At 41.8% G+C, this 20,421-nt stretch overlaps 1 long non-coding RNA gene across 2 annotated transcripts; it reads right to left on the reverse strand.

Moving 5' to 3' along the window:
- Positions 1–646: 646 nt before the first annotated feature.
- On the reverse strand, positions 647–20,324 carry LOC103561126 (uncharacterized). 2 transcript variants are annotated; one of them, XR_011528423.1, is made up of 4 exons: positions 19,811–20,300; positions 17,480–17,539; positions 16,230–16,388; positions 647–880 (listed from the first exon to the last, which is right to left on the reverse strand). It is a non-coding gene; the product is annotated as an uncharacterized lncRNA (long non-coding RNA). The 2 variants fall into 2 exon arrangements; XR_011528424.1 differs by lacking the exon at positions 647–880 and adding an exon at positions 3,188–3,750 and having other exon boundaries at positions 19,811–20,324.
- Positions 20,325–20,421: the final 97 nt, after the last annotated feature.

Genomic DNA, 20,421 nt, shown 5'->3' on the forward strand with positions numbered 1-20,421 from the left:
ACAGAACGGGTTCATCTTGACAGGGAGGTGGCATAGAAAGGATATCTAGAAGCCAGTGTCCCTGAGGAATGGGGATCCAATGGGAGAGGGACAGTGAAACAGCAAGGCGTCTCTTACTGTGCATACATTCACACACACTCCTTAAGTACTACTGAGCGAGGAAGGAGTTTCATGAAACACACGAAAGCATTACAAGCAATATTCACTCTTTCCTAAGTGACCAGGCATTGTTTATCTGCTATAAGTTTCAGAGGAGAAGAAGATAATAACAGCAATATCAGCATTGACTATTATCTCTCTTCATTCTCACAACAAACCCACGAGGTACTATGATTCACATTTTATAGATAATGGGAGGCTTAGAAAGGTTGAATAATTTTCCTAATAATTCCAGATATTTAGTGGCAGAGCAAAAATTCCAACCCAGATTTATCTGATTCCCAAGCTTTTACTCTTACACCATTACACTTGGCCGCCTTCCATTGTCCAGAGGGGTCAGGCAGGAAACCTTTAGGAAGGTGAGGCTTGAATTGGCTCTTGAGGGCAGCGTATGGTTGGATGACCTCGGATTGAGGAAGAAGAGGAGAGGGCATAATCCAAATTGCTGAGTTTGTTTACTCAGCGCCCAAAACACTGACTAGTATATGGGAGAAGCTCAATACCTATTTAATGAATGAATGGATGAAAGAATGAGAAACGGTACAAATAAAGGCAAGGAGATGGGGATAAAGATGGAGAGCAAGGGGGGGCCGGCCCGGTGGCGCAGCGGTTAAGTTCGCACGTTCCGCTTCTCGGCGGCCTGGGGTTCGCTGGTTCGGATCCCGGGTGCGGACATGGCACTGCTTGGCGGCCATGCTCTGGTAGGCGTCCCACGTATAAACTAGAGGAAGATGGGCACGGATGTTAGCTCAGAGCCAGGCTTCCTCAGCAAAAAGAGGAGGACTGGCAGTAGTTAGCTGAGGGCTAATCTTCCTCCAAAAAAAACAAAAACAAAAACAAACAAACAAACAAAAAAGATGGAGAGCAAGGACCGGGAAAGGGAAAATGAGAAAGTGGAAGGGTAAAGAAGAGGAATGATACCAGATTGGAGCACAGTGTTCATTGTGGCAAAGGGTAGGAGCTGAGGTCATCTCAACCAGGTGTGACTATTTGATAGAAGGCTTAAAATTCAAGGGTGAGGAGTTTGGATTTAGTTCTATGCATTGTTGTAAAATGAACTCCTCAAGAGGGGCATGATAAGGTGAAAGCCATGATTTAGAAGGATTAATCTGGCTCTGGTGAGCAGGAGGGAGTGGAGGTAGAGGAACCAGAGACAGTGAGACCAGCAGATGACTGCATCAGTCAGGTAAGTACACTAGTGAACTCTATAGAGAACTGGGAACTCGCTCAGGAGGACCTGCGGGCTCTGACTGGTGAGCGAGGGTAAGAGTCAAGCACAGACTTGGGTCTTAGTTAAATAGACAGAATTGCTTACAGCAAGTCGAGGACAGCATGGAAACATTTGAGCTCTCTTCCTTGCAACCACACTTGGGTATGGAGACACCTTGAAAATATTCAGCACAGCCTCACTGCACAATCAATTATTTTAAAAAAATCTTTGGTCACCAGGTCAAAGGGATTGGCTACTGGTCTGAGAAAGTGGTTGCAAGTGCTTTTAATGATCTTCATTGACTTGAGATTTCTTTAAAAAGCTCTCAAGCTGGCACAGTTCCTTTGTCAAACTTAGGTGGAGCCTCTTGCTAATAAGAGTCATGAACTTAGATAGCCATCACTATAGAAACTTCCCCAGCCAGATGGCCAACTTGTTGAGGACACGGGGAGGGCCTTCTCCTTTTGGGGAACTGAACAGTGGGTTCAGCACTGGGTACACAGCAATGAGTACTCCACAAATCTACATGCTGCCTTGACTTCCTAGTAACCGAGAGGACTTTCTCCCTATGTCCTATACAGAGAAATGCTCAAGGAGCGACTGGAGCTCAAACGTTTGTGCCCAATGTCAGTTCTCTGACTAGACTTTGATCACATACAACCACAGGGTTTTGCCTTTAAGAAATGCACCTTAGGGTTGTTAGATGTTGGCAGTATTCTATGAACAGAAAAGGATTCGAAAGTGTAGATACATAGATGTCATTCAATCACTCAACAAATGTTTTCTGTCTGCCTACTATATACTAGGCACTGTTGATGGCACTAAAAATATATCAGTGAACAACACAGGAAAGCCTGCCTTTGTGAAGGTTACTTTCTAGTAGGAGGAGACATACAATAAACAGTAAACATAATAAATGAGGAAATTAGTAGGTTGAAAGTGATAAGCACTATGGAGAAAAGAAAGAGTGTGGGGGGTGGGGATGGTATGACAGTTTTAAATAAGGTGGTCAAAGTAGGCCTCATGGAGATGGTGACATTGACCAGAGACCTGAAGGAGATAATTGTCTGTGCCACCCCTCAGTTATAATACTTAGATTTTAAATCTTTCTTAAAACATCAAACTTAAGGTAAAAATAAAGCATCAGCTTATAACTGGTATAAGCAGAATCGGGCAGTGGCCTTCTTATTATGAAATTAATCAGACACATATTTTATACACTTGTATTTTAACAACAAAAGTAATCAGAAAACTTAATTTTCTGAGGCAAAATGTATCAAAATACCTCCTCCACCTCTAAACTCTTTTTATGTAATCAAGCTGCCCTGTGAATACTCTGGCTCTAGCTGTCAGCACCACTCTCTCTCTGCAACTACTCCTTCTCTGAAGACTGCAATCACAACTGCTCTCCCATCAAGATTAAAAACAGAAACCAGAGGCCAGCCCCATGGTGTAGTGGTTAAGTTTGCATGCTCTGCTTTGGTGGCCCAGGTTTGTAGGTTCGGATTGCAAGTGTGGGCCTACACCACTCATCAGCCATCCTGTGGCAGCGACCCACATACAAAATAGAGGAAGACTGGCACAGATGTTAGCGCAGGACTAATCTTCCTCAAGAAAAAAAAGAGGAAGATTGGCAACAGATGTTAGCTCAGGGTGAATCTTCCTCAGCAAACAAAACCCAAAAAGAACAAAAAAAAACAGAAACCCAATTTTTGTAGGGGATAATTAATAGCCAACAGCAAGTTTTAGCATTAATACAGCAGCATATGAACGAGTTATAAAAATTCCCTTTGCCAGAGAAACAATCAGTTGTCTTACCGCTCACCCTGCAGCCTTTATTTCCCAGTGGGTACTGTATTTATGGCTTTTATGGTGTAAAAAGAGGCTGGGAATTATGTGTTGGATAAATTTGGTGTTTGTCTATCAATGATAACAATTCACATGTAAGCGCATTTTGTTAAAATTGTAATCTCTGTTCCAGATTCTAAGCTATTGTAATATGCTTATTTTTAAGACTCAGATTCCAAATGTCTCCCAAATCTAGAAAATTATATTACTGGTCAGCCAGTCAGGGGTTTGGTCTTGAACAGAACCAGTTTCAAGAAAGTTCCCATGGGAAGCTCTCAAGATTCCTGAAACACAGCGTGTCTGAGAAATTAGAAGTTCCACAACATGTGTTTCTGTTACATGATTTTAACTGAGTTTGTGAATGGCGCTCATGGCTACTAAATGGTTCTGCTTTAAGATTCACCCCCAAGGGGCTGGTCTCATGGCACAGCGGTTAAGTGCGCACGTTCCGCTTCAGCGGCCTGGGGTTCGCCGGTTCAGATCCCGGGTGCAGACATGGTGCCACTTGGCAAGCCATGCTGTGGCAGGCGTCCCTATAAAGTAGAGGAAGATGGGCATGGATGTTAGCTCAGAGCCAGTCTTCCTCAGCAAAAAGAGGATGATTGGCAGCAGATGTTAGCTCAGGGCTAATCTTCCTCAAAAAAAAAAAAAAAAAAGATTCATCCCCAATACCACCTCCACACATTGACCTCCTGCCTGCATTCCTCCAGCATCTCATATATCTTCACTTCTGATTGCTCCACACAGCTCAGGCCTTCCCCAATTCTGAGCTGCCAAGACCAGAGTGTGTGGCTGAAACACTGTTGAATACTCATGCGAAAGGAACTCAGCTTCTGCTTTTGGGTTATTTAGTAACAGTTGCTCTATTTCCTTTTGTTCTATTAAGCAATTCTATTTGCATAGAAAAATATAACCAATAAATGATTTTTCTTTTTACCAAATACTAAAAGCAGTGATAATAAACTAAACTGTGCCAGACACTTACATAACCTACTCCATGCTCACTGGGCACGTCTGGCAATGAGTTGTGAGCCCAGTAAGAGAAGAAATAACAAAAAACTTAAGTGACAAAAACTGTCTTCACAAAAAAAAGAAGCATGGTTTAATTGGGACTTGACCTGACAAGAAACTTCCCGCTTCAAGCAAAAATGCTTCAGGGCACATGATCAGGTTGATGTTGCATACACCTATTTATTTTCTCCATCTTTTGCCCAACACTCAGTTCCAAGGCTTGGTCTAGAACCTATAAACATATCCTGTTAAAGCACAGGAAGAAAATGCATGCTTTCCTCCACAGGAAGGCTCAGCACATAAATACTATCCCTTTGATCTCTCCATTCTCAAGCCTCCAGCCATGACTTTCTACCTGCACCCAGCAACCCTGTGTCTCCCTAAAGCCTCAACCATGCCCCTGTTGTGTAGGGGAATTAACTGTGACAAGATGAAGTGATTTGCCCAAGTTCTAAGCACAGGTGTCCGCACCAGAACTAGAACTCTGGTCTCCTCACTGCCAGGCCCGTGCTCTTTTGTTGAAGGTTACATAAGTTACTAATGAAAGGTGACATCACGCCCTGCTTTTCAGCTTCCAGCAACACTCACCTCCCTCACCCTCTCACATCCCCCTCCTGACATCCAGGCTGTGCCTCACACACAATGGGAACGTCTCACTGCTATAACATGCACTTGTACCCAGTGTCTTGTCTATGCCACTTGGTTGGTGCCGCCTGTCTCAGAGGCAGGGCTAATATTCAAGATATATGTTTAACAACTGGTGTGGCCTAGGCACTGGCCAATCAGAAGGGACGCTGGCTCACTGCTGGCTCAGGACCTGGAGGCTCCCTTCCCCTGCAGGAAGCCCCTTTGGCTGCAGGTGTGTGGGAGCTCAGAGAGATCTCAGGGAAGCTCTGCTTGGAGGCAGCTTCTGAAAGCAAACGGGTCAAGGATCTAGTCTTCTGTAATTTGTGTATCACATGTACAATGCTTTCAACCTATTATTCATTCAACAATATTACATCCCTACAACATGCAGAACCTCATGGGAAAAACAAAGGCAGTCAGACATGCCCTCACGTCCTACCCTATTTCTTGGTAGAACAGATAAGCAATGTACCTCAATAGCAACAACAGAAATCAGAAGGTTATCTGTTTTAAGATAGGTCCAGGAAAATGGGTATGACTGTTGACAAAAAAAGGAAGGATCCTCTCTGGTTGTAGATCATAAAAGGCTTTCTGGAAGGCGCATTTAAGCTGTGGCTTTTAAAGGTTGGGTAGCATTTGGTGAGGAGGAGCTAAATGGGATGAGCATTGAGCTTCGGGAGGAAGATAAGCGCACACATAAGTAAGAAACGGTAGGTAGGTAAAGACAACAGCTGGAGTCCAGCCTGGCTGGGGGGCCACTGGTGGCGCTTGCGCAGGCATCAGCACCGAGTGGGTGTGGTAGACAAGTAAGGGAGGGTCAGCAATGACCGCGTACTCTCTGGGTTCAGGGCACGCTCCCTGGGAGCCCTCCCACTTCTAAACTGACCAGGCACAACACCCCCGCCCCCTACTTCCCCTGCCCCTGTTCTGACCATGCTAGAGAACAGGCAGGCATTTGCCAAGTGGCCTAAGGGATTACATGCTTTTGCCTGGCTCTGACCGGCCGGGGAAGAATGGCAATTGAATGCTGCCGCTGGAATCGCTGCCTGGAAACAGGATGCGTTCTCTCAGCCTGCTTGGAGGCAGCCCAGCGCTGAGTCTGGCTCTAGTCCAATCTGGTTCTGGAGCCAGGAGGGAGTACGTGGCAATGGGCGGTGGGTTCTGCCTAGTTCCTAGCACTGACTCAGCTGGGGCTGGAGGAGGGAAAAGGGAGGGTTGGTCAAAGGCAGATCCAAAATAGGAGTAGGCAAAGAACACTGGGAGAAGTCGTTTGAAAAGAATGATTAGACGTCAGCCCAGTGGCACAGCAGTTAAATTTGAATGTTTTGCTTTGGTGGTCCAGGGTTTGCTGGTTTGGATCCTGGATGCAGACCTATGCACCACTTGTCAAGCCATGCTGTGGCAGGCGTCCCACATATAAAGTAGAGGAAGATGGGCATGGATGTTAGCTCAGAGCTAGTCTTCCTCAGCAAAAAGAGGAGGATTGGCAGCAGATGTTAGCTCAGGGCTAATCTTCCTCGACAAAAAAAAAAAAAAGAAGAAGAAGAATGCTCATTCTCAGAGTCTGCTGTAGACAAAATTGGGAGAGATCAAAAAGTTGCTTTTACCATTCCTATAGTATATACGGGTGCCTCATAATTTTAGTCCAATGACAGAAACTAGCAACGTGCTAATTAGAAAGAGCATGCACTTTGGTGTTCCACCCTTCTGGTCCTAGTCCCTTCCTTGTCTGGAGGAGAGCACAATTCCATTTCCCTAGAAATGATGCATTGGCACGGAGCCTTCATGGATTCAAGGTGAAGTCTAGGAAAAGGGAAGTTGGTGGATAATAATTTGTCAGTGCTTCTCCACCATAATGCAAAAAAGATGGAGCTCTGTTCTCCGTGACTGGTAGAGTCCTAGAAATCCTTGCAGAGCAAATGCAGATAGGATAACTAGCTACCCTTGTCTGCAGGCTGTGATCCCCGAGGACAGCCAACTCCCTCTGTTCATATTCTACACCCACCAATCTGCCTTCTGATCTGCAATCCGGTTTCCTGAGTGGACTTGCTTTAGAGCATCCTGTATACATAACCAGCTCCAGTTTTCAAACAAAGTCTTTCTCTTCTTGCTTTGTTTTTCATATTAGAGTCTTTAATCATATTCTCAGAGGTCCATGAATTCCTCAGAATAATTTAAAAGTTTTGTGTTTTCATTTTAAGGATAATACAAAAATTTTAACAAAGCATCAGCAGGGTCGCCACCTTTTTACAAAGTAATGCCCTGTAATATCAATGCCCAGACTGGATTTGCATTTATGACTGTTTTGGACAAATGATCATCTAAAGTCTCACAGTGTAAGTGTGAATGCAATGTTGGTCAAACTGGGGTAGATTCAAGAGTCTACAAGTCATCAACTTTGAGAAGCATCTCCTATTATCAGTAATCTGACAAGCTGATTAATACATCAGTCTCTTATAAGTTTGGCTGTGATAAATTAATCCTTTCCAGCTTAATCACCCTGAGTGAAGGGGCCCAGTGGTTATTGGGTCTGAAAGGCTGAAGATTAGATCTGTGGTATCTGTACTAATACATTGCCAGTCAGGGAAGCAGCCATTGGGCCTCCTCTTGAAAAGCTCTACTCAGTTCTCTGTGACAGATGGATTGTGATTGGTTAATCAGACAAACCAATCTCAGATTTGAAATAGAGGACTTTCTGATCCTGGGTAAGCCCCTTAATCTCTGCTCTCAACTTTGTAAAATACAGGCCATACCACCACTACTACTACCGCCAACGGGGATGTTGTGCTAATAATTTCAGGCTTTCTGCCATGCTGGGTCTGTCTGGCCCTGCTCCTGACACAGCACTCCAAGGGGCTTACAGTTTGCCAAGAGACCAATGAGCGGGAGGAGGCATGAGAAAGAACATTTTGGGAAAGTCCTCCCTGAGGTCTGAAGACCAGCTCTGGTGGAATGGTGAAGTTTCTTTAGGCAAATAGCCATCTGAGAGACATCTGGGAGCCTGGGTCAGAGTAGCAGTCAGCATGTGTTGGATACAAGTAACAAAGTAACAAAGGGGACTCTTAGCTCTTGTAACTGAAAGTGCAGAAGTGGATCAGGCTTCAGGTGTGGACTCAGTGACTCAGCACTGCCCTCAGGCCAATTTCTTTCTGCCACTCCGCCTGCCAAACCCAGCACTGGCTCCACCCTCAGGCTGGCTCTCCTCAGGGGCATGGATGGCTGCCAGCAACATATGGGTCATGTGCTTCCTCATGTGGGGATGCTTCTGATGAGCATTCCAAGTAAGAGTTCCAAGATTCACCCTGATTAGAGTCCTCCGTGACATCTCTCTTCTCCAACATTCACATCTAATTTGTCAGCAAATGGTTGGTTCCACCTTGGAAATATATCCAGCATCCAACCACCTCCCACTATCTCCCCTCCTACCACCCTACTGCTAGCCATCATTTCCCCTGGGTTACTGGAGGCATCTCCGAACCAGTCTCCCTGCTTCTGCTCCTGTCCCCCAACAGCAGCCTGTGTGATACTTTAAAAATGTAAGTCAGATCATGTCACTGCTCAGAATCCTCCAATGGCTCCCCGTCTCACTTGAGTAAAAGCCAACGACCTTGCAATGCCCGCTAAGGGCATGATCTGGCTCCCCTGTGACCCTTCTGACCTCAGCCCCTGCCTCTCTCCTCCGCTTCTCACTCCACTCCAGCCACACTGGCCTTCTGTTTCTGTTAACATGCCAGGTGTCCTCAGCCTCTGACTGGCGACTTTGTACTGGCTGTCCCCTCTGCCCGGAACACTCTTCCTCTGGAGAGCCACATGGCTACTTGAGTCATGTTGTCAGTGAGGTCCACCCAGGACATCCATTGAAAATTGTGATGCCTGCAGACCCTCTGCGCTCACAATCCCCTACCCTGCTTATTTTTTTCTATGGTACTGCTCACCTAGTGTTTCATTTTCGGTTTTCTCCCAGCTAGAATGTAAGGGATTTGTGTCTATTGGTTTTACTGATGTATCTCCAGACCCTAGAACAGTATTTAGTTCACAGCAGGTGCTCAGAAAATGTTGTTGAATGAGTGAATTGGCCTGGCTTGGACACCCACTCTCCTTCTGAACTCAGCAGGGGGATGCCTAAGGCCTCAAAGCTAGGAGCGGGACCCACTAAAGCTGGATCAAGCTGGCTGTCTCCAGAGCTGGGAATTTAGATCATGCTCTAAAAAAGAAGCTGGTAAGAATCAAGAGATGATCCATGAGGTTGACAGCACCCGTGGTACTTATTTAAAATGATTATTCTTGGGTCTCACCACAAACTTAGAAATCAAAATTTCGAGAGGCAGGGTCATAAGTCTGCTTTTGTTTGTTTCTTTCTTTCTTCCTTGTTCTTTTTTCTTTTTCTTTTTTTAAATCAGCAGCCCGCAGATGATTCTTCTATTCACTAAAACTGAGAATAGTCTGGGGAGCGTGTGTAAATGCTTGGCGGGGGCAACATCGGCATACTGTGGGTCATAACCAGAGTGTGACAAAGGGGACTGAGATATAATAAATGGTAGGAACCTGTCAGAAGGAAGAACGTATAAACCCAAGAAGGAAGGTGTTCTTAGATTTGGAAAAGGAAACCCAAAGACCAAAATTTGGGCAGTGTTTTTCCAGTACTGCCCAAGGGACAAAGACTATATCTAGGAATTACAGATAATCTGGTCACTAGATAGGGTTATGGGGTAATTTGTCAAGCTCCACAGTGTGAAATAGTCTGCAAAACCATCTGTACTCATTTGTTAGGGCTACTGTAACGAAGTTTAAACCAACTAGGTGTCTTAAATAATTTATTGTCTCAAAGTTCTGGAGGCCAGAAGCCTGAGATCAGGGTGTCAGCGGACGGGTTCCCTCTGAGCGAGGGCCATGAGGAAGAATCCATTCCACGCCTCTCTCCTCCCTTCTGGTGGTTGCCTGGCAATCTTTGGTGTCCCTTCGCTTATAGAGGCATCACCCTGATCTCAGCCTTCATCTTCACGTGGCATCCTCCTTCTGTGGGTGTGTCTCTGTCCAAATTTTCCTTTTTTTTTAATTACAAAGATGATATCGGAGAAGTATATGTACTTACATATCAAGTTGTTTACATTATATTGTTTAGGGAAAAATGTAAGTTTTAGATATGTATTTACCTACGTCTAAATGTATAATTATAAATTTTAAAATATTTATTTTTTAATATTTACACACACAGGCAAAAATCTGGAAGAATATTTCCAAGTTGAAACAGTTATGAAACAGCTGGAGTTCTGGTTAGTTTATTATGTCCTCTTGTTTGCCTATCTGTGGTATTTCTTGATTCTTCTACAACAAACATGTAATACTCAAAAAACAATGTTATTTTTGTTTCTACCACTTAGAATAACTAGATTAACATTTTATTAAATTTCACTCCAGTTTACAGAACTAGATTTTGCTTTTGACATTTTTATAATCATGTTTAATTAAACTCTGAATCTGAGGGGGAGTTTTTATTTAAGGCTACTTTGTGTTCAACAATAAAATTATTTTTTTAATTCAATTTATTTATACTGAAAACAAAAACAGTTTACTCATTTCTCCCACACCCCTCTTCCCACCTCTGGCAACCGCCAATCTGTTCTCTGTATCTATGATCTTATTGGGTTTTTTTAAATATATTTTTTCTAGATTCCACATATAAGAGAGATGGTCTTTGTCTTTCTCTGTCTGACTTACCTCACTTAGCATAATGTCCTCAAGTTCCATCCATGTTGTCACAAATGGCAATATTTTACTTTTTTTTATAGCTGAGTGATATTCCATTATACATATATCACATTTTCTTTATCCAGTCATCAACTGATGAACACTTAGGTTGTTTCCATATCTTGGCTATTGTAAAGAATGCTGCAATGAACATAGGGGTGCGTATATCTTTTCAAATTAGTGTTTTTGTTTCCTTCAGATAAATATCCAGAAGTGAAATTGCTGGATCATATGGTAGTTCTATTTTCTTTATTTTTTAAGGAACTTCCATCGTGGCAGCACCAATTTACATTTCCATCAACAGTGCATAAGTGCCCTTTTCTCCATATCCTTGCCAATACTTGTTATTTCTAGTCTTTTTGATAATAGCCATTGTAACAGAAGTGAGGTGATATCTCATAGTGGTCTTGATTTTCATTTCCCTGATGATTAATGATGTTGAACATCTTTTCATGTACCTGTTGGCCTTCTCTATGTTTTCTTTGGAAAAATATCTATTCAGATCTTCTGCCCATTTTTTAATCAGATTGTTTGTTTTTTGGTATTGAGTTGTATGAGCTCTTTGCATATTTTGGATATTAGCCCCTTATCAGAAATATGGCTTGCAATTTTATCCCATTCAGTAGGTTGCCTTTTCATTTTGTTGATTGTTTCTTTTTCTTGGCAGCTTTTTAGTTTGATGTAGTCCCACTTGTTTATTTTGCTTCTGTTGCTTTTGCTTTTGGTGAAAGATTCAAAATATCATTGCCAAGACCTATGTCAAGGAGCTTACTGCCTGTGTTTTCTTCTAGAATGTTTATGATTTCAGGTCTTATGTTCAAGTCTTTAATCCATTTTGAGTTAATTTTTGTGTGTGGTGTAAGATAGTGGTCCAGTTTCATTCCTTTCCATGTGGTTGTCCAATTTTCCTAATACCATTTATTGAAGAGATTGTCCTTTCCCCATTGTATATTCTTGGCTCTTTTGTCCTAAATTAATTGACCATATATGCATGGGTTTATTTCTGGGCTCTCTATTCTGTTCCATTGATCTATGTGTCTGTTTTTATGCCAATACCACACTGCTTCAATTACTATAACTTTGTAATATACTTTGAAATCAGGGAGTGTAATGCCTCCAGATTTGGTCTTCTGTTTTGAGATTTCTTTGGCTATTTGAAGTCTTTTATGGTTCCATACAAATTTTAGGATTCTTTGTCCTATTTCTGTGAAAAAATGCCAGTAGAGTTTTGATAGCGATTGCATTGAATCTGTGTATTGTTTGGGGTAGTATCAACATTTAAACAATGTTGATTCTTCCAATCCATGAGCACAGAATAACTTTCCATTTATTTGTGTCTTCTTCAATTTCTTTCATTAACATCTTGTAGTTTTCAATATACTGGTCTTTCACCTCCTTGGTTAAACTTATTCCTAAGGTATTGTATTCTTTTTGATGGAATTGTAAATGGGATTGTTATCTTAATTTCTCTTTCTGATAGTTCATTATTAGTGTATAGAAATGCAATAGGTTTCTGTATATTGATTTTGTGTCCTGTAACTTTACTGAATTTATTAGTTCTAATAGTTTTTTGATGGAGTCTTTAGGGTTTTCTATATATAATATCATGTCATCTGCAAATATTGACAGTTTCACATCTTTCTTTCCAATTTAGATCTTTTATTTCTTTTTCTTGCCTAATTGCTCTGGCTAGGACTTCCAATACCATGTTGAATAAAAGTGGTGAGAGTGGGCATCCTTGTCTTACTCCTAATCTTAGAGGAAAAGCCCTCAGCTTTTCACTGTTGAGTATGTTAGCTGTGGGCTTATCATATATGGCCTGTATTATGTTGAGGTACATTCCTTCTATACCCACTTTATTGAGAATTTTTATCATAAATGGATGTTGAATTTTGTCAAGTGCTTTTTCTGCATCTATTGAGATAATCATATGATTTTTATCCTTCATTTTGTTAAGGTGGTGTATCACACTGACTGATTTGCAGATGTTGAACCATCCTTGCACACTTGGAATAAATTCCACTTGATCACCATGTATGATCCTTTTAATGTGTTGTTGAATTAGGTTTGCTAATATTTTGTTGAGGATTTTTACATCTATGTTCATCAGAGATATTGCCTTGTAATTTTCTTTTCTTGTGGCATCCTTGTCTAGTTTTGGTATCGGGGTAATGCTGGCCTCATAAAATGAGTTTGGAAGAGTTCCCTCCTCTTCTATTTTTTGGAAGAGTTTGAGAAGGACTGGTATTAATTCTTCTTTGAATGTTTGGTAGAATTCACCAGTGAAACTGTCTGGTCCTGGACTCTTGTTTCTTTGGAGGTTTTTGATTACTGATTCAATCTCCTTACTAGCAATTGATCTGCTCAGATTTTCTATTTCATTATGAATCAGTCTTGGTAGGTTCTGTGTTTCTAGGAATTAATCCATTTCTTCTAGGTTGACCAATTTGTTAGTGTGTAGTTGTTCATACTAGTCTCTTATGATCTTTTGTATTTCTTTGGTATCAGTTGTAACATCTCCTCTCTCATTTCTTTTTTGTTTATTTATTTATTTTTATTGCAGTAACATTGGATTACAACATGATATAACTTTCAGATGTACATTGTGATATTTTTCAAATTCTGTGTAGATTACATTATGTTCATCACCCAAAGACTAATTAAATCCAACATTTCTGATTTTGAGTCCTTTTTTCTTAATGAGTCTAGCAACAGCTTTGTCAGTTTTGTTTATCTTTTCAGAGAACCAGCTCTTAGTTTTATTGATCTTCTCTATTGCCTTTCTAGTCTCTGTTTCATTTACTTCTGCTCTAGTCTTTGCTATTGCCTGCCTTCTACTAACTTCATTTATTCTTTTTATAGTTCCTTGAGGTGTAACATTAGGTTGTTTATTTGAGACTTTTCTTGTTTCTTGAGGTAGGTGTTTATCACTACAAACTTCCCACTTAGGACTGCTTTTGCTGCATCCCATAAATTTTGATATGTTACATTTTCATTTGTCTCAAGGTTTGTTTTTTTTTTTTTGAGGAAGATTAGCCCTGAACTAACATCTGCCAATCCTCCTCTTTTTGCTGAGGAAGACTGGCTCTGAGCTAATATCTGTGGCCATCTTCCTCTACTTTTATTTGTGGGACACCTGCCACACCATGGCTTGCCAAGCGGTGCCATGTCGCACCCGGGATCTGAACCGGCAAACCCCAGGCTGCCAAAGTGGAACATGCACACTTAACCGCTGCACCACCATCCAGCCCCTCAAGGTATTTTTGATTTCTCTTTTGACTTCTTCTTTAATCCATTGGTTGTTGAGTAGCACATTGTTTAATCTCCACATATTTGTGAATTTTCCAGTTTTCTTTGTGTAATTAATTTCTAGTTTCATACTATTGTGGTCAAAAAAGGATGCCTGATGTGATGTCAATCCTCTTAAATTTGTTAAGACTTGTTTTGTAGCCTAACGTATAATCTATCTTGAAAAATGTTCCATGTGCACTTGAGAAGAATGTGTATTCTGTTGCTTTTGGATGGAATATGCTGTGAATATCTGTTAAGTACATCTAATCTAATAGGCGGTTTAAGGCTGATGTTTCCTTATTGATTTTCTGTCTGGATGAGCTATCCATTGATGTAAGTGGGGTATTAAAGTCCCCTACTATTATGTATTGCTATCTATTTCTCCCTTTAGGTCTGTTAATATTTGCTTTATCTATTTAGGTGTTCCTATGTTGGGTGCATAAACATTTACAAATATTATATTTTCTTGTTAGATTGACCCCTTTATCATTATGCAATCCCTTTGTCTCTTATTACAGTCTTTGTTTTAAAGTCTATTTTATGTGATATAAGTATAGCTACTCCAGCTTTCTTTTGGTTTCTATTGGCATGGAATGTCTTTTTCCATGCCTTCACTTTCAGCCTGTGTGTCCTTACATCAAAAATGAGTCTCTTGGGGCTGGCCCCGTGGCCGAGTGGTTAAGTTCGCGCGCTCTGCTGCAGGCGGCCCAGTGTTTCGTTGGTTCGAATCCTGGGCGCAGACATGACACTGCTCATCAAACCACGCTGAGGCGGCGTCCCACATACCACAACTAGAAGGACCCACAACGAAGAATATACAACTATGTACCGGGGGGGGCTTTGGGGAGAAAAAGGAAAAAATAAAATCTTTAAAAAAAAAAAATGAGTCTCTTGCAGGCAGCATATAGATGGGTCTTTTTTTTTTTTTTTTCCCTGAGGAAGATTTGCCCTGAGCTAATATCTGTGCCAATCTTTATTTTTTGGTATGTGGGCTGCCAGCATAGCATGGCCACTAACAGAGCAATGTAGGTCTGCACCTGGGAACTGAACCCAGACTGCCAAAGCAGTGCTCACTGAACTTAATAACCACGAGGCCACCAGGGCTAGCCCAATGGGGGTTTTTCTTATCCATTCAGCTACTTTATGTCTTTTGATTGGAGAATTTAGTCCATTTACATTTGAAGTAATTATTGATAGGTATGTGCTTATTGCCATTTTGTTCATTGTTTTCTGGCTGTTTTTGTAGTGCCTCTCTGTTTCTTTCCTTTCTTGATCACTTTCTTTGTGGTGACTTTCTTTAGTGCTATGCTTATATTTCTTTCTCTTTCTCTTTTGTGTATTTACTGTAAGATTTTGCTTTGTGGTTACTACAAGGGCTTACGTATAATGGTTTGTGTCTATAATAGTCTATTTTAAGTTGATAATAACTTAAGTTTGATCCTATCCCTTTTTATAAGGCTACAAGTCACATTGGATTAGGGGCCACTCCACTCTTAATCTTAACTAATTACATCTACAATGACTCTATTTCCAAATAAGGTCACATTCCAAGGTACCAGGAGTTAGGATTTCAACATATGAATTTAGAGTGGGCAGAATTCAACCCACAACACCATCCATTTCTCTCTTACGATTTTAAGATCACCAAACAACTTTCTGTTACTAGGGTGGTTACCCAAGTACCCAGGATTTAGTAGTGAGGGTCCTGGAGAACATACATGAGTCTTCTGGTCACTGGAGATGAATGTCCCCTTTGGCATCTTCATTGCATGTCAGACAATAATGGCATTCTGTTCATTCAAGAGACTTCAGTGAGTCTGGCTGGCATGAATCAAACCCTGAGAGCCTGGTCACTCTACTTGCATTGATAATGTGAGTTTATAGTTTCACCACACAATTGTGATGACCCCTCATTAGGCCCTGTTTGAAGAAATGGTTGGCTTCTCTCTCTGATGTTATTGTGTCCTCTCCATAATTACAAGAGGGAGCTCCATCTTAAAAGATTCAGAAAAACAGCCAGCAAAGCCAGGAGACGTGCCGAGGGTGCATCCCTCACCAGCCCTCTTTCCCAGCAATCTCCACACCAAACCTACTTTTAAGGTTCCGGCCTGACATCCTCAAAAATGAAGGCTGTCACACTGTGTGCCCTCATTAAAAAGAGGATAGAAGTACCTAAGTCACAGGTGGAGATTCCCAAATATTTTGCCACAAATAGTCCATCCTTTCAATGGCCCCATCTTCACTGAACGACAGGCATTTTGAAAAGAGGTAAACTTCTGAGAGCTAGTCCTGCAGACCAGGGTAACTAAAGCTATCAATCCAGGAAAATACCCACCTGCCTTTACTGTGCTCTCTGGTAGGATAGCCCCCAATAGCTTGTGTATCTGGGAGTCTCCATTGAAGAGAAGGAAGGTCTCGATTTCAGTTTAAACAAATATTCTTGCTGGTCATATCCTCTTCTGGCTCCATCAAACATCCTTCAAGTCCCGTGTCCCTGGAGAGAATACAAGGCTAAGACTTAAGTGGAGATTCTTAAGTGCCCCTGATATTGTCATAAACTAGGAAAGATGTTCTCTTAGATTAGCTTAAACATTTTATCAATTAATCACCTTGTTTATCCACTGAAAAGGATATAATCAAATGGCTCAGTTATGATTGGTTAAATATATAACACAAACTCTGTGGGCCATTAGCCCTAACTCTAAGCTTGAGAGTTTCAGATCCAGGCCAGGTTTCTTTAAAACTCAAACCATAACAGCCCAAACTTGAGTGCAATGAAATTTCCAAACCCTAGTGGTTGGCCCATAAAGTTAATGCAACAAAGTTTTAATACAGTAGAAGCCCTCTTAATGAAACACTGCTTAACCAACTCCCTGGATTAACCTTCACTCTCTATTCCTCTCTAACCCCACTGCAGCCAGGTGCACCGAATACTACGAGGCTATTCTTTAATGCAGCATTTTTCAAATTGTAGGTCTTCATATCAATTTACTGGGCTGAAATAAGTCACTGGGTCATGACTAGCATTTTAAAGATGAAACAATACACAACAGTTGAATTGTGTGCTTAGAGTCAGTTTATTCTAAAATGTATTTATGCCCATTAAATAATGAAGTATGAGTGCAAAAAAACAAACAAACAAACAAACAAATAAAAAAAACAGACATGAAAAATAATATAAAAATGAAGTTGAATGCTTTGAAAAGACTTTATAAAGGCAGGTCACTAAAAAATAAATAATAAAAACTGATGTCAAATTAGTTGCGAGCTAGAAAAAGTAAAAGATGAGGAAAGAAATTGTAAAGTCTAAAAGAACTCCACACTGATATGTTTTACAAGTGTCTTTAAGCAATTTGCCCACTACAGAAAAACAAAGGCTGGAAATCCTAAACCCAATGTATCAAGAGTGGAGCTAATGCAAAAAAAAAAAAACAATGAGTAATTTCAATCAGAGGATCCACATAGTGAGCCCAAGACCAAAAAGACTGGGGAATGAATGTACAATAATATGCTTTAAGTAAAAACAAAAAATGTAAGGTTTAATGTGTTTTATCAGTATCAATCATACTTGATAAAAGGACTTACATATTTTTAAATTTTGGCCAGTCCACGGAATAGGATTTGAATGTTGTAAACTTACTGGACCTATCAATGAAAGAAGGAATCACAAAGCATACCCTTAATGTATCAGAGAATGTAATCAGATGGCTAATGTATAAGACGACATGATTAGGGCAAAGTACAGAAAAGAATAATAGTCTCATATTAGGAAGGACTACCCGCTTACAAGCTAGAGCCATAACCAGCCCAGATAACTAGTTTTCTATGAGGCTTTTCCTGCCTCCTCCTTCTTGCTGTCCTCTTTTGCCACTAGAACTGGCTCTTCCTTAGTGTCTCACTGGCTGCTGTGAGTTTGTCTACCCAGGGAACTACCAAAGCCCCTGAGATAATTCTCTCTACATCATTGTTTATATATGCATGTCCATCAACTAGACGCTAACCTCCTGGAAGATAAGGACCAGGTCTTGCCCAGTGTTCCCAGCATCAGCACAGAGCCTGGCACTGGATAGGTGCTTGGCAAATTTTTGTTGAATGAATGACTCTGTGCACAGATAAATCAAGGTGTCATCTTAATTTTCAATAAAAATGGATGGCAACTCTTTTTGAAGTAAACTGTAAATTTTGAAATTAAAAAACAAAAAAAGTGTTACAGTAATACAAGCAAGAGGGCACTGGTTGCATCTTTAAGCCAAAAAAGAAAATCACTGGTTAGGTCAAAGTTCACTAGACCATTACAGCTTGGTTGAAATAACCATTAAGACCATTCCACTCACACTGCCTTGACTCTGGATTTAACATGAACCCTTCTATGATTTTGGCTCCCCGCCTGGGATCTTGATACTTCAAGGGAAGTCCCTTAAATACGCAAGACAAGTATCCTGGTCACTGAAAAGGGAATGTCTTTACATTTCAAATTGATGAGTTGATTTTCTACCACAAATCAGAAAATATTAGCTGGTCTGAAAAAAAAATGATGAAAAACTTAGAAGAAAACTGTTGCTTTTATTCTCAGGATTTCTTTTTTCCCCCTCCATCTCTAACTACCCAAAATATGATCATTAAAAAAAATTTTTTAAAAACCCAAAAAAACAAAATATGATCATTTTTATCAACTAAATTATAGGTATAATTTAAGTACTTTTCCTGAGTAGCAGAATAATACACACTGACTGTAGAAAAGTTGGAAAGGACTAAAAATTATAAAGCAAGAGAAAAAACCCCACTCATAATCCTACTAGACCAGGGCATCAACTCTAACATTTGGCATGCTCACTTCCAATTGTCTTTTTTGCAGTTTTCCTTATATAATTGAGATTATTATATATGATACATTTTTATGGTCCTAAACTAACAAGATAACTTCATATGTCAAATTTTCTTCTACTTACCCTGTCCCATGAAGTTTTCCTTTTCCATAAATTCAAATATTCTAGAAAAATCTCTCTCTAGGTATCAGTGAGATTTTATTAATCACTCAATCAACAAACACATTAAATACAAGCTATGTGCAATGTACCAAATTGGTGCCTTGAGTATACACAGAAATAAAAGTGACAATGTTTAAAGAACTTAAAAAGCAGGCTGAGGAAACAAGCTCTCTATACACAGAGAAAACATGTCAAGCAACCCCTTGTTTAATGAGTTAGGTGGCAAAGTAAAGGGGTGCGGAAGGGGAGATAGCAAGGGTAGCTTAGGAGTAAGGGGGCTCATGATTCTGATAGATAAGACTAGATAAACTACATGATCATTTCCTTCAATCCTCCAGTCAACCTTGTTGAGATGGTGTTAGTATCATGTCCATTTTACAGCAGTGGAAGCGGCAGCGTAGACAGATTTAAGTAATTTGTCTCAAATCATAGAGCTAGTTAGTGGTGGAGCTGAGATTCAACCCAAGTCCGTCTCCAGAGTTGGGCTCTCAACACTGCCTTCTGTGAGATGTCCAAAGGCCCGAGGGAGACTGGAGAGTCAAAGAATAAGGGGAAACATCCAATCAAATTAAGCAGAAACAAAAGGATGAGCTTGTAACCTGGGCTTGGGAGCAGAGAATGACAGGCAAGAAAGGAGAACAAATGCAATACACGTCACTATTTAACGAGAAGTTTCTCAGGAGATGACCACGGGCAGGACACGGGACACAGGCACGGGAGGCAAGGGGTCTGGACCATTTTAAGATAATCAGCACTTGGGGGCTGCGGCTTCCCTGGGGATCACCTGCTCTTTTGAACTCAGACAAGCTGCCCCGCCTTCATGCAGCCCTAACCCTTCACCCCACCACTCACTGGAGGTTTGGGAAGGGGGGGCTCCTGGAACAAAGACCCTCATCGCACATGGAGGCTCACTCCTGCTCACACGCACCTTCGGCCTGGAAGACTGAGCCCTCCCTTCCCCCCGCAACATCCTCTGCAGGTTTCCAACACGGGGACCGCAGACATGAAGAACTCATTTTCAGAACGGGGAGCCCTTGAGGGGCAGGTTGAGGAATCGGCTGAGCCGCACTGAACCCCTTGATCACCAAGCTCCCGCCTTTCCGATCGGAGCACTACACCCGAGAGGCACTCTCGACCGTTGCTTTCTACAGAAAAGCACAGCGCGGCCACACTCTAGTCTTAAACCAGGAAAGCTGACGCGGAAACAGCAAATCTGAACCGGCCTCGGAGACTGCCGCGACCGCCGCCAGCCACCCTCCTTCCGCGGTCTCTGCTCCGACTTCCGCTCACTTCCCCGCGCCCCCGGCCCCGCGCCCGCCCCTCGGCTGGCCCCCAGCCTCCCCGGGCACGCGTGGGCGAGCGGGGCCGGTCAGCGCGGGAAGCAGAACTTGACGCTGCCTTTCGATGTTCGCAGCCACTCGGCACCCTCCTCTTCCGACTTCCGAGGGCCCGGCCGGGCTCGGGGCCGCCCCGGAGGGCAGGGCAGGTCTCGGCCGCCCCGGCCCCGCCCCCCGCACCGCCGGCACCGCCTCTTGCTGC

The sequence above is a fragment of the Equus przewalskii genome, chromosome 17, assembly GCF_037783145.1.
Source record: "Equus przewalskii isolate Varuska chromosome 17, EquPr2, whole genome shotgun sequence".
Lineage (NCBI taxonomy): Eukaryota > Metazoa > Chordata > Mammalia > Perissodactyla > Equidae > Equus > Equus przewalskii.